Source organism: Rhinolophus sinicus, chromosome 9 (assembly GCF_057876585.1).
Source record: "Rhinolophus sinicus isolate RSI-liver-muscle chromosome 9, RSI-T2T, whole genome shotgun sequence".
Taxonomy (NCBI): domain Eukaryota; kingdom Metazoa; phylum Chordata; class Mammalia; order Chiroptera; family Rhinolophidae; genus Rhinolophus; species Rhinolophus sinicus.
The window spans coordinates 989,044-1,001,363 of NC_142509.1; the positions used below are offsets into that span (position 1 = coordinate 989,044).

A 12,320-nucleotide genomic window follows, 5' to 3' on the forward strand; every position below is an offset into this window, starting at 1 on the left:
TATTCTGTTCCATTGATCTATGTGTCTGTTTTTATGCCAGTACCCTGCTATTTTGACTATGATAGCCTTGGAATATAGGCTATCCTAGACAGAAAAAGAAAAGAGACTATTTGGGACAATATCAAATTGAAGTTTTTTCATGGGAAAGTTAACCATCAGTAAAACAAAAGGCATGCTACTGAGTGGGACGAGATATTTTCCAATGATATATCTCATAAGGGGTTACACCAAAATTTATTTAAAAACGAAACACCAAACAAACAAACAAACAAAAAAACTATATTAAAAATGGGCAGAGGACATGAAGAAATATTTCTCGAAAGTGGACATATACCATGTATTAGTGAAATCATGTGGTTCTCTACTTTTTCTGTCTGATTTATTTCGCTTAGCATTATACTCTCAAGATCCATCCATGTTGTCACAAATGGTCCTATTTCATCTTTTCTTACTGCCGAATAGTATTCCACTGTGTATATATACCACAACTTCTTTATCCATTCATCTACCAAAGGACATTTTGGTTGTTTCCATGTCTTGGCCACTGTAAATAAAGCTGCAATGAACATTGGAGTACACATGTATTTATGGATAAATGTTTTCAGAGTTTTGGGGTAGATACCCAGGAGAGGGATTGCCAAAAACAACAAAAGAACAAGACAAACAAATGAGAAACAAAAACTCATAGACAGAGACAACAGTTTAGTGGTTACCGGAGTGTAATGGGGGAGGGGGATGGTAGATGAGGGTAAAGAGGATCAAATGTATGATGATGGAAGGAGAACTGACTCTCGGGGGGAACACACAATGTGATTTATAGATGATGCAATACAGAATTGTTCACCTGAAATCTATGTAACTATACTAACAATTGTCAGCCCAATAAACTTTAATTAAAAAAAAAAGAAAAAAAAATATCAAAATGTTTTCAAGTAAAAATAAAAAAATGGACATAAAGATGGCCAACAGACAGACATAAGAAAACATGCCCCACGTCACTAATCATTAGATAAATGCAAATAAAAACCACAATGAGATACCACCTCACACTTATCAGAATGGCTATCATCAATAAATCAGCAAACAACAAGTGTTGGAAAGGATGTGGAGAAAAGAGAACCCTGTGCATTGTTGATGAGATTGCAGATTGGTAGAACCACTATGGAAAACAGTATGGAAGGACCTCAAAAAATTGAAAATGGAACTATTTTATGACCCAGCAATTACACTCCTGGGTATCGGTCCTAAAAAATACAAAATTCTAATTTGAAAAAATATATACACCCCTATGTTTATTGCAGCACTATTTACATCAGCCAAGATATGGAAACAACTGAAATGCCCATCAATAGACGGTTGGATAAAGAAACTGTTGTACATTTATACACTGGAGTATTACTTGGCTATCAAATAGAATTAAATTTTACCATTGGCAACAACATGGATGGACCTTGTAAATATTGTGCTACATTAAATAACTTAGACTGAGAAAGACAAATACCATATGATCTCAATTACATGTGGAACCTAAAGAACAGAATAAATGAACAAACAAAACAGAAATAGACCCAGAGATACAGGGAAAAAAAATGTTGGTTACTCAATGGCACCTCAGTCCTGAGCCTCACCTGGCTTTGACTGACAAGATCCCCGTGGTGAAAAGGGAGACTCATGAACGGTGATCCCTACCACTGCCCCTGTCATCGCTTCATGAAACAAACACCTCCAACCTCACTCCCGGCTCCTTCGCTCTCCCCCAATTCCTCTCGGTTGTGTCTATATTCCCCTGAACCCCCACAGGTTCATTTTAGAGCTTTTCTTGATTCCATGTGACGGGCCAGCCGTCACGAGTTGGTGGGTTCCCGAATGGGGGAGTGGGAATGAATAAAAGACACTCTCACATATGATGGCGATCGCGGGACTTCAGTGATCCTGAAGACACTAAGTTTATTTTACTGCACCCATATAAGCAGTTTGAGCACGTGCAAGTATGTATTAACATAACAAATGTAAATTCTTTAGCTTTCACATAGAGGATACAAAATTCACCGAAACTCACAAGTAATTATCTTATCAATTGCCCTGATAGGCATCAGCCTTCTGTGTCTGGGAACTGGCCGCTCCCACCAAATTCCTCAGCAGCTTACAAGCTCAAGATCCCCTCAGGTGCAGGCAGAGACAATTGCCTCAGGGGGAGGAAACAGGTAGCATAAACCGAGCCATTCTGCAAAGCTCAGAGTTTCCTGTAACCATGGCTCCCCACATCTCCCCCCCCTTTTTTATTTCATATGAACAAAATCCATCCAGTCAGGATGGTGAGGTGACGGCGCCTGTCTTAGGCATCCCAGGACGCCTGCCTCAACTTACCCGTCATTGGTACTTATATTTCATCATACAAGGCCTGTCTTAGGTGTTGAAGCGGCTCCCAAGTATGTACCCGTCGTTGACTAACCCGTCCCTCATAAATGCACAGGGGTGAGAGTCTTAAGACTTGCCTTAAGCTCAAGCTGATGGATGTCAGCGCGTAAGTCTAACATCCTGCTGATGAAACATCTAATGAGGATGGGGAGTAGGCACAGAACCGAACAGACACAGAAGCCCAATAAACCGCTTTGGCCTACTCAAAGCATACTCAATTTCTTTAAAAACCTGCAAACTTTTTTCAGCATACCAAGGTACAGAAATATTAACAGGAAGCATAACAAAAGATGGTTGTTTAAGTATCATAACATGAGTTCCTAATGGTACCCAAGAAATACAATTTGCTAAAGAACAATTACTACAGGATACACTAAATTGATTTCCTATAAAGTGTACATTAACATTTCCAATCAACAGCACATAAGGAGAAGGAACACAAGCAGCTATATTAACAGTCTTAGCAACAGTAGTCCAATCTCTATTCCCATCTTTTAAGACACTCACATGACTGCAGGGAGTGCCTGATTTACAGAACTCAACTATTTGAACAACTTCACCCATTACTCCCATAAGTCTCCATAATGAATTTTGCTGATACTGTGTATCAGAAGTCCAAAGTCCAGAAGTCAGTTCTCGGGCCCATCCTGACTGGTTACTTCTTGACCAGTTAATGATGTATCTGCCTGTTCCAGGAATGTCATAACGAACAGGATCATTGTCAGGACAGTCTCTCCATGGGACAGTCTCAATATTTAATTTCAATCTTTTATTGCAAGATGGATGTGATGGAGGGATGGGCAGATTTATTCTGCGTCCTCCTGACCAATCACCTAGCATGTTAAGACGAACAGTCCATCCAACTAAAGAGTCATTAATGTGCATAGTGACAGGAGAACTATGCAAGCACCCAGATGTTGACCTATTATTTGCAATACAAATAGGCAAACCTGTTCTTATACCATTATAAGTAAAATTCTTCTCTAGTTGTTGTTTTATGTGTCCATCAGAGGGCAATCCTAAACGCCTGAGTATCATTAACATAGACTGGAATCTCAGGACCGTTCCACACAGCGAGGTGGAGGATTGGTGGATCAGGTACATAGGCCCAATACATCTGGTCAGGTTCCGCTTGGCAAAGCATCAGTAGCATCATCAATGGGCTGAGGGTCCACATGTCGCACCAATCTTTCTGGCAGCCACCGAGGGCCTTCTGCATCCTGTGGAAAAACACATACATGTCCTCGTCCCCATATGAGGACTGGATCTGGGCCTTGCCAAGAGCCCGTAAGTGGGTCTTTCCATTTGACCAAAGCCTGAGGAGCAGTGGAAGGATGCCAAAAGCGCTCTGCAGCACTCTTGCCATGGGCATCCAAGGTCAAAAAATTTTGAATAAAGAGAGAATGAGACAAATAATTATGAGGTGTCAGGGGATATAACTCCCCCTTTTTTATTTTTTGCAAATTAACTTTTAATGTACCATGAGTACGCTCAACAATCCCTTGTCCTTGGGGATTGTAAGGAATGCCAGTAACATGATTGATCGAAAATTGCTGGCAAAATAGAGCAAATTTTTTGCTGGTATAACATGAGCCATTATCTGTTTTAAGTTTTTTAGGAGTTCCAATCATGGCAAATGCAGCAAGACAATGTCTAATAAACTGCATCAGGCCTTGAATCTGTGCTTTTGTAAAAGGAATAACAATAGAATCTGGCTCCTTTCCATAATATTTTCGAGCTTTCAAGCGGCTCTCCTGAATTAAACTGGCCACAAATTCATAATAAGGTGTAAGATTTTTTTGTGCAGCCACATGGAGGTGTATCCATCTAAGTGGCCCTTCTTGCCACAACACTGCTGTGGGTGTATGTTTGGTGTCTAAAACATACACATATAGAGGTTTAGAATAATCTAAAAAGGAAACATGCTGTTGCTGAATGGCTTCCTCAACCTTAGAAAGAGCCTTCCGTGCAGGCTCAGTAAGAGACCTGGGCGAGGTCGGATCAGAATCTCCTTTTAAAATTTCAAACAGTGGTTTAAGATCTCCAGTAGTTAGTCCCAAAGAAGGGCGCAGCCAATTAATATCTCCCAACAGTTTCTGAAAATCATTAAGAGATTTAAGATGATCTTTTCTAAGCTCTATTTTTTGTGGAGTGAAATACTGAGCAAACAACTGAAATCCCAAGTAAGAATAAGGCTCACTTCTCTGTACTTTCTCAGGTGCAATAATAAGACCTGAGGCTAGAAGATTCTTTTTTATATCTGCAAAGCAAGCTAACAACATTCCTTCTTTCTTACAAGCCAATAAGATGTCATCCATATAATGAATGATATACACAGAAGGAAACTGTTTTCTGGTGTTATCAATTGCTTCACTAACAAACTTCTGACATAAAGTGGGGCTATATTATAAAAGCAATCTTTTAGATCTAGCACTATTTTATAAGTATCTTTTGGAATAGCAGAAGGATGAGGTAATCCTGGCTGGAGAGCACCCATAACTTCCATAGTTTCATTTACTTTTCTCAAATCCTGCAACAATCTCCATTTCCCCGATTTTTTCTTAATTACAAAAATGGGTGAATTTCAGGGCGACTCCCTGAATTGAGTCTTGCCTGTTGATACAATACTTCTTTCATAGGCTTTCCCTGTATAGCTGCCGCTATGGCTATGCCTTGGGTAAAAGAAGATCCTACGTCAGAACAAAAACGAATATAGTCAGACAATGTTCCCTTTTTTCTAAATGGTCTAATAGCAGCTTGGCATGCAGAATTAGCATTTTCATAAGCAAGTTGCATTATAAAAGACTGAGTAGCAGCCGATGGCCCAAAAATCCACCCCGCGGCTGTATTGAGGCGAGACACAAATTCTTGAAAAGGCTCATCTGCTCCCTGCCTTATCTGAGATACATGTTCCTCTTTGCGGGAAGTATCTGGTAGCATACGCCAGGCTTCCTTTGCAGCGGCAGAAGTCTGAGCATAAGCTCCTGCCGCAAAGCCCATTTGGTTTCTTATTTCAGCATAAATGCCTTCACCGGCCAACATCTCAAAAGTGATGGGAACTCGCCTCAAATTGTTCTGATTAGCTTTCTTTTTGCAGTTTTCATAAAACTCAGATCTCCATAAGAGATGATCGCCTCCCGAAAGGCAAGCATGAGCAATAAGCTTCCAATCCTCTGGAGGGGTGGCTTCAGTAGACAGAACATCCAAAATTGCCATGGTGAAAGGGGCAATAGGTCCATACTGCACACAAGCCTCTTTCAATTCTTTTATCTGCTTCCACTGGAAAGGCTTCCAATCCCTAACCCTACGTCCTGCCTGATCATATCTTTCAAAAATAGGATATACGCCAAACTGCTCTGTAGATTCCCCTTGCTTGTGAGCCTCTTCACAAGCTATTTGAAGAGGGGATAGTACAACAGAGTCCGATCCTGGCTTAACATAACTTGGCGAAGGCTCTGCAGGCATGTCCCAAACCGGGGACTGCGGCGGAGGTCTCCACCTACAGGACTCCTCAGGAGGTGGTGCAGAGGGATCAACTATGGGGGGATCTTTACCCCGAGGACAATTTCCTCCGTCTACAGCAACTTTAAGTTCTATCAACTGTCCCTGAATCTTTTTTATTTGATCTGCAAGAGAAAGTGTAGTATCTGCAAGTTGCTCGTCCTCCCGAGCCACAGCCACTAAAGGAGGGTTTTTGTCCCTATCATATTTGGCTCCCTCATCTTCTAATTTTTCCTGATCCTGAGGTTTTAAATCTTCCCGGTGCTCGACCGGAGTTTCCTGATAAACAGGCTCTTTATTAACCTTAAGAACTCCCTCTAACAACTTTGCGCTCTCTCCCTCCTCATCACCGGCTTGTTTCACTTTCTCTAATTTGCATTCTTCATGTTTAAGGTTCAAACAGTCTTGGGTCAAAGTCCATAACCCGAATGTTTCCACAGGGACCCGCTGAGGTCCGTGGACAGTGTAAAAATTCTTTAACTGTTTTCCCACTTTCTGCCAGGTTCCCAGACTGACAGTGCCTTCTTCTGGAAACCACGGACAAACTTCTTTTATAAATTCTAAAAACTTATCTAACTGTTCTCTGCTCACCCGACAGCCATGGGCGGCAAGCAATTTCTTAAGTCCTCTAACATACAGGTCCTTGCTGTTCGCGTGACCCATTCTTTTCCCTAACTCGGTCCTTCTTTCAAACAAAGAAACAATCAGGTGCCCTTCTGGATTGGGGCCCAATCAAGCTCCGTGACAAAAAGTCGTGGAACTATCAATCATTCACACATTCATTCAACCGAGGGGATCATGTCTCACTCACCGTGCATCCACTGATTCAGCTCTTATACAAGCCGGGGCCCTTTCCACGCGGTGTTCCTCACTGTTACCTCCGTATTCGAGCCCCACGTTGGGCGCCAAGTGTGACGGGCCAGCCGTCACGAGTCGATGGGTTCCCTAATGGGGGAGTGGGAATGAATAAAAGACACTCTCACATATGATGGCGATCGCGGGACTTCAGTGATCCTGAAGACACTAAGTTTATTTTACTGCACCCATATAAGCAGTTTGAGCACGTGCAAGTATGTATTAACATAACAAATGTAAATTCTTTAGCTTTCACATAGAGGATACAAAATTCACCGAAACTCACAAGTAATTATCTTATCAATTGCCCTGATAGGCATCAGCCTTCTGTGTCTGGGAACTGGCCGCTCCCACCAAATTCCTCAGCAGCTTACAAGCTCAAGATCCCCTCAGGTGCAGGCAGAGACAATTGCCTCAGGGGGAGGAAACAGGTAGCATAAACTGAGCCATTCTGCAAAGCTCAGTTTCCTGTAACCATGGCTCCCCACAATTCCATCACCTGTATTCTCAACCCCAGAGAAGAATAAGCCCTCATGGTTTTCTTCATAGTATTACTCTTCCCTCTCATGAATTTTCCCCTAGAATTACCCCGATCTCCTCCAGACACTTTACCTAATCCATCATCGACCTCATACACCTTCCTGAAAAGCAAATGGATAGGCACATACACGCTTGATTTAATTTTTCCAGATATTCAGATCAATCCCAATAATATATCTCTACCATCCCACATACACTCTAAAACTCATCAAAGGCCCATCTCCCTTTTTATTTTTATTTTTATTTATTTATTGGGGTGACAATTGTTAGTAAAATTACATAGGTTTCAGGTGTACAACTCTGTATTACATCATCTATAAATCCTGTTGTGTATTCACCACCCAGAATCAGTTTTCCTTCCATCACTATATATTTGACCCCCTTTACCCTCATCTCCCACCTCCCAACCCCCTTACCCTCTAGCAACCACTAAACTATTGTCTGTGTCTATGAGTTTCTGTTTCTCATTTGTTTGCCTTGTTCTTTTCTTGTTTTTGGTTTATATACCACATATCAGTTAAATCACATGGTTCTCTGCTTTCTCTGTCTGACTTATTTCTCTTAGCATCATACTCTCAATATCCATCCATGTTGTCGCAAATGTTCCTATATCATCTTTTCTTAATGCCGAATAGTATTCCATTGTGTATATACCACAACTTCTTTATCCATTCATCTATTGAAGGACATTTTGGTTGTTTCCATGTCTTGGCCACCGTAAACAAAGCTGCAATGAACGTTGGAGCACACGTGTCTTTATGTATAAATGTTTTCAGATTTTTTTGGTAGCTACCCAGGAGAGGGATTGCTGAGTCATATGGTAATTCAATTAATAATTTTTTGAGGAACCTCCACACTGCCTTCCATAACGGCTACACCAGTCTGCATTCCCACCAACAGTGTATGAAGGTTCCATTTGCTCCACAGCCTCACCAACACCTGTTACTATTTGTCTTGTTGATGATAGCCCTTCTGACTGAAGTGATATCTCATTGTGGTTTTTATTTGCATTTCTCTGATGATTAGTGATGTTGAGCATTTTTTCATATGTCTATTTGCCATTTGTATGTCCTCTTTGGAGAAATGTCTCTTCAGGTCCTCTGCCCATTTTTCAATTGGGTTGTTTGTTTTTTTGTTGTTGAGTTGCATGAGTTCCTTGTATATTTTGGATATTAGCCCCTTATCGGAGGCACTGTTTGCAAAAATCTTCTCCCATTCAGTTGGTTGCCTCTTTATTTTGTCGATAGTTTCTTTTCCTGTGCAGAAGCTTTTAAGTTTCATATAGTCCCATTCATTTATTTTAGCTTTTACTTCCCTTGCCTTTGGAGTCAAAATCATAAAACGCTCTTTGAACCCAAGGTCCATAAGTTTAGTACCTATGTTTCCTTCTATGCAGTTTATTGTGTCATGTCTTATGCTTAAGTCTTTGATCCAATTTGAATTAATTTTGGTACATGGTGACAGATAGCAGTCCAGTTTCATTCTTATGCAAGTGGCTATCCAATTCTCCGAGCACCATTTATTGAAGAGGCTGTCTTTTCTCAATTGTATGTTTTTTTAATTCTTAATCAAACATTATCTGTCCTTATTTATGTGGTTTTATTTCTGGGTTCTCAATTCTATTCCATTGGTTTATGTGTCTGTTTTTCTGCCAATACCATGCTGTTTTGATTATTGTAGCCCTGTAGTACAAGCCAAAGTCAGGAAGTGTGATACCTCCATTATTGTTCTTTTTTCTTAAGATTGCTTTGGCTATTCGGGGTCTTTTGTGGTTCTATACAAATCTGATGATTTTTTGTTCTATTTCTTTAAAAAATGCCATTGGGATTTTGATGGGGATTGCATTGAATCTGTATATTGCTTTGGGTAACATGGAAATTTTAACTATGTTGATTCTTCCAATCCATGAGCACGGAATGTCTTTCCATTTCTTTGTGTCTTCTTCAATTTCTTTCAAAAATGTCTTATAGTTTTCAGCATATAGGTCTTTCACAGCCTTGGTTAAGTTTATTCCTAGGTATTTTACTCTTTTTTCTGCAATTGCAAAAGGAATTGTTTTTTGTATTTCTTTTTCTGAGATTTCATTGTTAGTATATAGGAAAGCAGTGGACTTTTGTATGTTGATTTTGTAGCCAGCAACTTTACTGTATTTGTTGATTGTTTCTAATAGCTTTTTGGTGGAGTATTTAGGGTTTTCTATATATAGCATTATGTCATCTGCAAAGAGTGATAATTTAACTTCTCCATTCCCAATTTGGATGCCTTTTATTTCTTTCTCTTGCCTGATTGTTCTGGCAAGGACTTCCAACACTATGTTGAAAAGCAGAGGTGATAGGAGACAGCCCTGTCGTGTTCCTGAACATAAAGCAAAGGGCTTCCGTTTTTCACCATTAATTATGAGATTAGCAGAGGGCTTGTCATATATGGCCTTTATTATGTTAAGGTATTTTCCTTCTATACCTATTTTATTAAGTGTTTTAATCATAAATGTATGTTGTATCTTATCAAATGCTTTTTCTGCATCAATTGATATAATCATATGATTTTTGTCCTTTATTTGGTTTATGTGATGTAGCATATTGATGGATTTGCAGATGTTGAACCATCCTTGTGCCCCGGGGATGAACCCCACTTGGTCGTGATGAATAATCTTTTTAATGCATTGTTGTATTTGGTTTGCTAGAATTTTATTTAGGATTTTTGCATCGGTATTCATTAGAGATATTGGTCTGAAGTTTTCTTTCTTTGTGCTGTCCTTACCAGGTTTCAGTATCAGGGTAATGTTGGCCTCATAAAATGAGTTAGGGAGTACTGTCTCTTCTTAAATTTTTGGGAAGAGTTTGAGCAGGATTGTATTAGATCCTCTTTGAAGGTTTGGTAGAATTCACTAGTGAAGCCATCTGGTACCGGACTTTTGCTTTTGGGAAGGTTTTGGATGACTGATTCAATTTCTTACTGGTGTTGGTCTGTTTAGATTTTCCAGTTCTTCATGGTTCAGCCTTGGAAGTCTATCTGTTTCTAGGAACTTGTCCATTTCTTCTAGGCTATTGAATTTGGTGGCGTATAGTCCTTCATAGTATTCTTGGATGAACCTTTGTATTTCTGTGGTGTCCATGATAACTTCCCCTTTTCCGTTTCTGATTTTGTTAATTAGTGTCTTCTCTCTTTTTATCTTAGTGAGTCTAGCCAAGGGTTTGTCAATTTTGTTAATCTTTTCAAAGAACCAGCTCTTTGTCACATTAATTTTTTCTGTCTTTTTGTTCTCTATTTCATTTAGTTCTGCTCTAATTTTTGTTATTTGCTTTCCTCTGCTGACCTTGGGTTTCACTTTTTCTTCTTTTTCTAGTTCTTTAAAGTGCAACATGAAGTTATTTATTTGGGATTTTTCTTGTTTCTTGAGATAGGCCTGTAATGATATAAATTTCCCTCTTAAAACTGCTTTTGCTGCATCCCAAAAATTGTGGTAGGATGTATTTTCATTGTCATTTGTTTCTATGCATCTTTTGATCTCTCCTCTAATTTCTTCTTTTACCCAGTCGTTCTTTAAAAGTATGTTGTTTAATCTCCATGTATTTGTGTTTTTTCCTGCTTTCTTTTTGCAGTTGATATCCAATTTCAAAGCCTTGTGATCAGAGAATATGCTTGGTATGATTTCAATCTTCTTAAATTTGCTGAGGATGATTTTGTGTCCCAATATATGGTCTATCCTTGAGAATGGTCCATGTACACTAGAAAAGAATGTATAGTTTGATATTTTAGGATGAAGTGCTGTATAAATGTCAATTATGTCCATTTCATCTAATGTGTCATTTAGGGCTGCTATTTTGTTATTTATTTTCTGTTTGGATGATCTATCCATAGGATTTCACTGATATGTGGTATATAAACCAAAAACAACAAAAGAACAAGACAAACAAATGAGAAACAGGAACTCATAGACACAGACAATAGTTTAGTGGTTGCCAGAGGGTAACGGGTGCGGGGGGTGGGGGGTGGGAGATGAGGGTAAGGGGGATCGAATATATGGTGATGGAAGGAGAACTGACTCTGGGTGGTGAACACACAATGGGATTTATAGATGATGTAATACAGAATTGTACACCTGAAATCTATGTAATTTTACTAACAATTGTCACCCCAATAAATTTAATTAAAAAAAAAATTATTATGCATAGCTGTCAATGATGTATTTAAGTCCCCTGGTTTAACTGTGTTTTGGTCAATTTCTCCCTTTAGTTCTGTTAGTAGTTGCTTGATATATTTCGGTTTTCTCTGAATGGGGGCATGCATATTGATGACTGCTATGTCCTTTTGTTGTATAGTCCCCTTCACCATTATGAAATGTCCATCTTTCTCTCTTGTTATCTTTTTCACCTTGAAGTCTGTTTCATGTGATATCACTATGGCTACATCTGATTTTCTCTGGGTACCATTTGCTTGGAGTATCAATTTCCACCCTTTCACTTTGAGTCTATGCTTGTCCTTGTAGCTGAGATGTGTCTCTTGGAGACAGTATATGGTTGGGTTTAGTTTTTTGATCCAATCTGCTACTCTGTGCCTTTTTATTGGTGAGTTCAGTCCATTTATATTTAGGGTGATTATTGATATGTGAGGATTTCCTGTCATTCTATCTTTAGTGTTCTGGTAAGGCTGTGTCTCCATTGTTTCTTTGCCTTTTTGTTGTTGCCTATTATTTCTGTGTGGTATTCTATGATGTTTGTCTCTGTTTCTTCTTTTATTACAGTATATATTTCAGTTCTGGATTTTTTTTGAGTGTTTACCCTTAAGTTTATGTAAAAGAAAGTTTGATATTTAGAGTATTGCATTTTCTTCAGCACGCTTACTTTCTCCATTCCCGTATTCCGATTCAGGCCCTTTTTATGTTTTGGTTGCCACAAATTGTCCCTGTTGATGGTGGTTGAATAGCCTCCTTTAGTATTTCTTGTAGTGCAGGTCGTGTATTAGAGAATTCCCTCAGCTTCAGTATGTCTGGAAAGGTCTTTATT

At 39.3% G+C, this 12,320-nt stretch overlaps 1 long non-coding RNA gene across 1 annotated transcript; it reads right to left on the reverse strand.

Moving 5' to 3' along the window:
* Positions 1-1,913: 1,913 nt before the first annotated feature.
* On the reverse strand, positions 1,914-7,309 carry LOC148757265 (uncharacterized). Its single transcript, XR_016022327.1, has 2 exons — positions 6,731-7,309; positions 1,914-3,638 (listed from the first exon to the last, which is right to left on the reverse strand). It is a non-coding gene; the product is annotated as an uncharacterized LOC148757265 (long non-coding RNA).
* Positions 7,310-12,320: the final 5,011 nt, after the last annotated feature.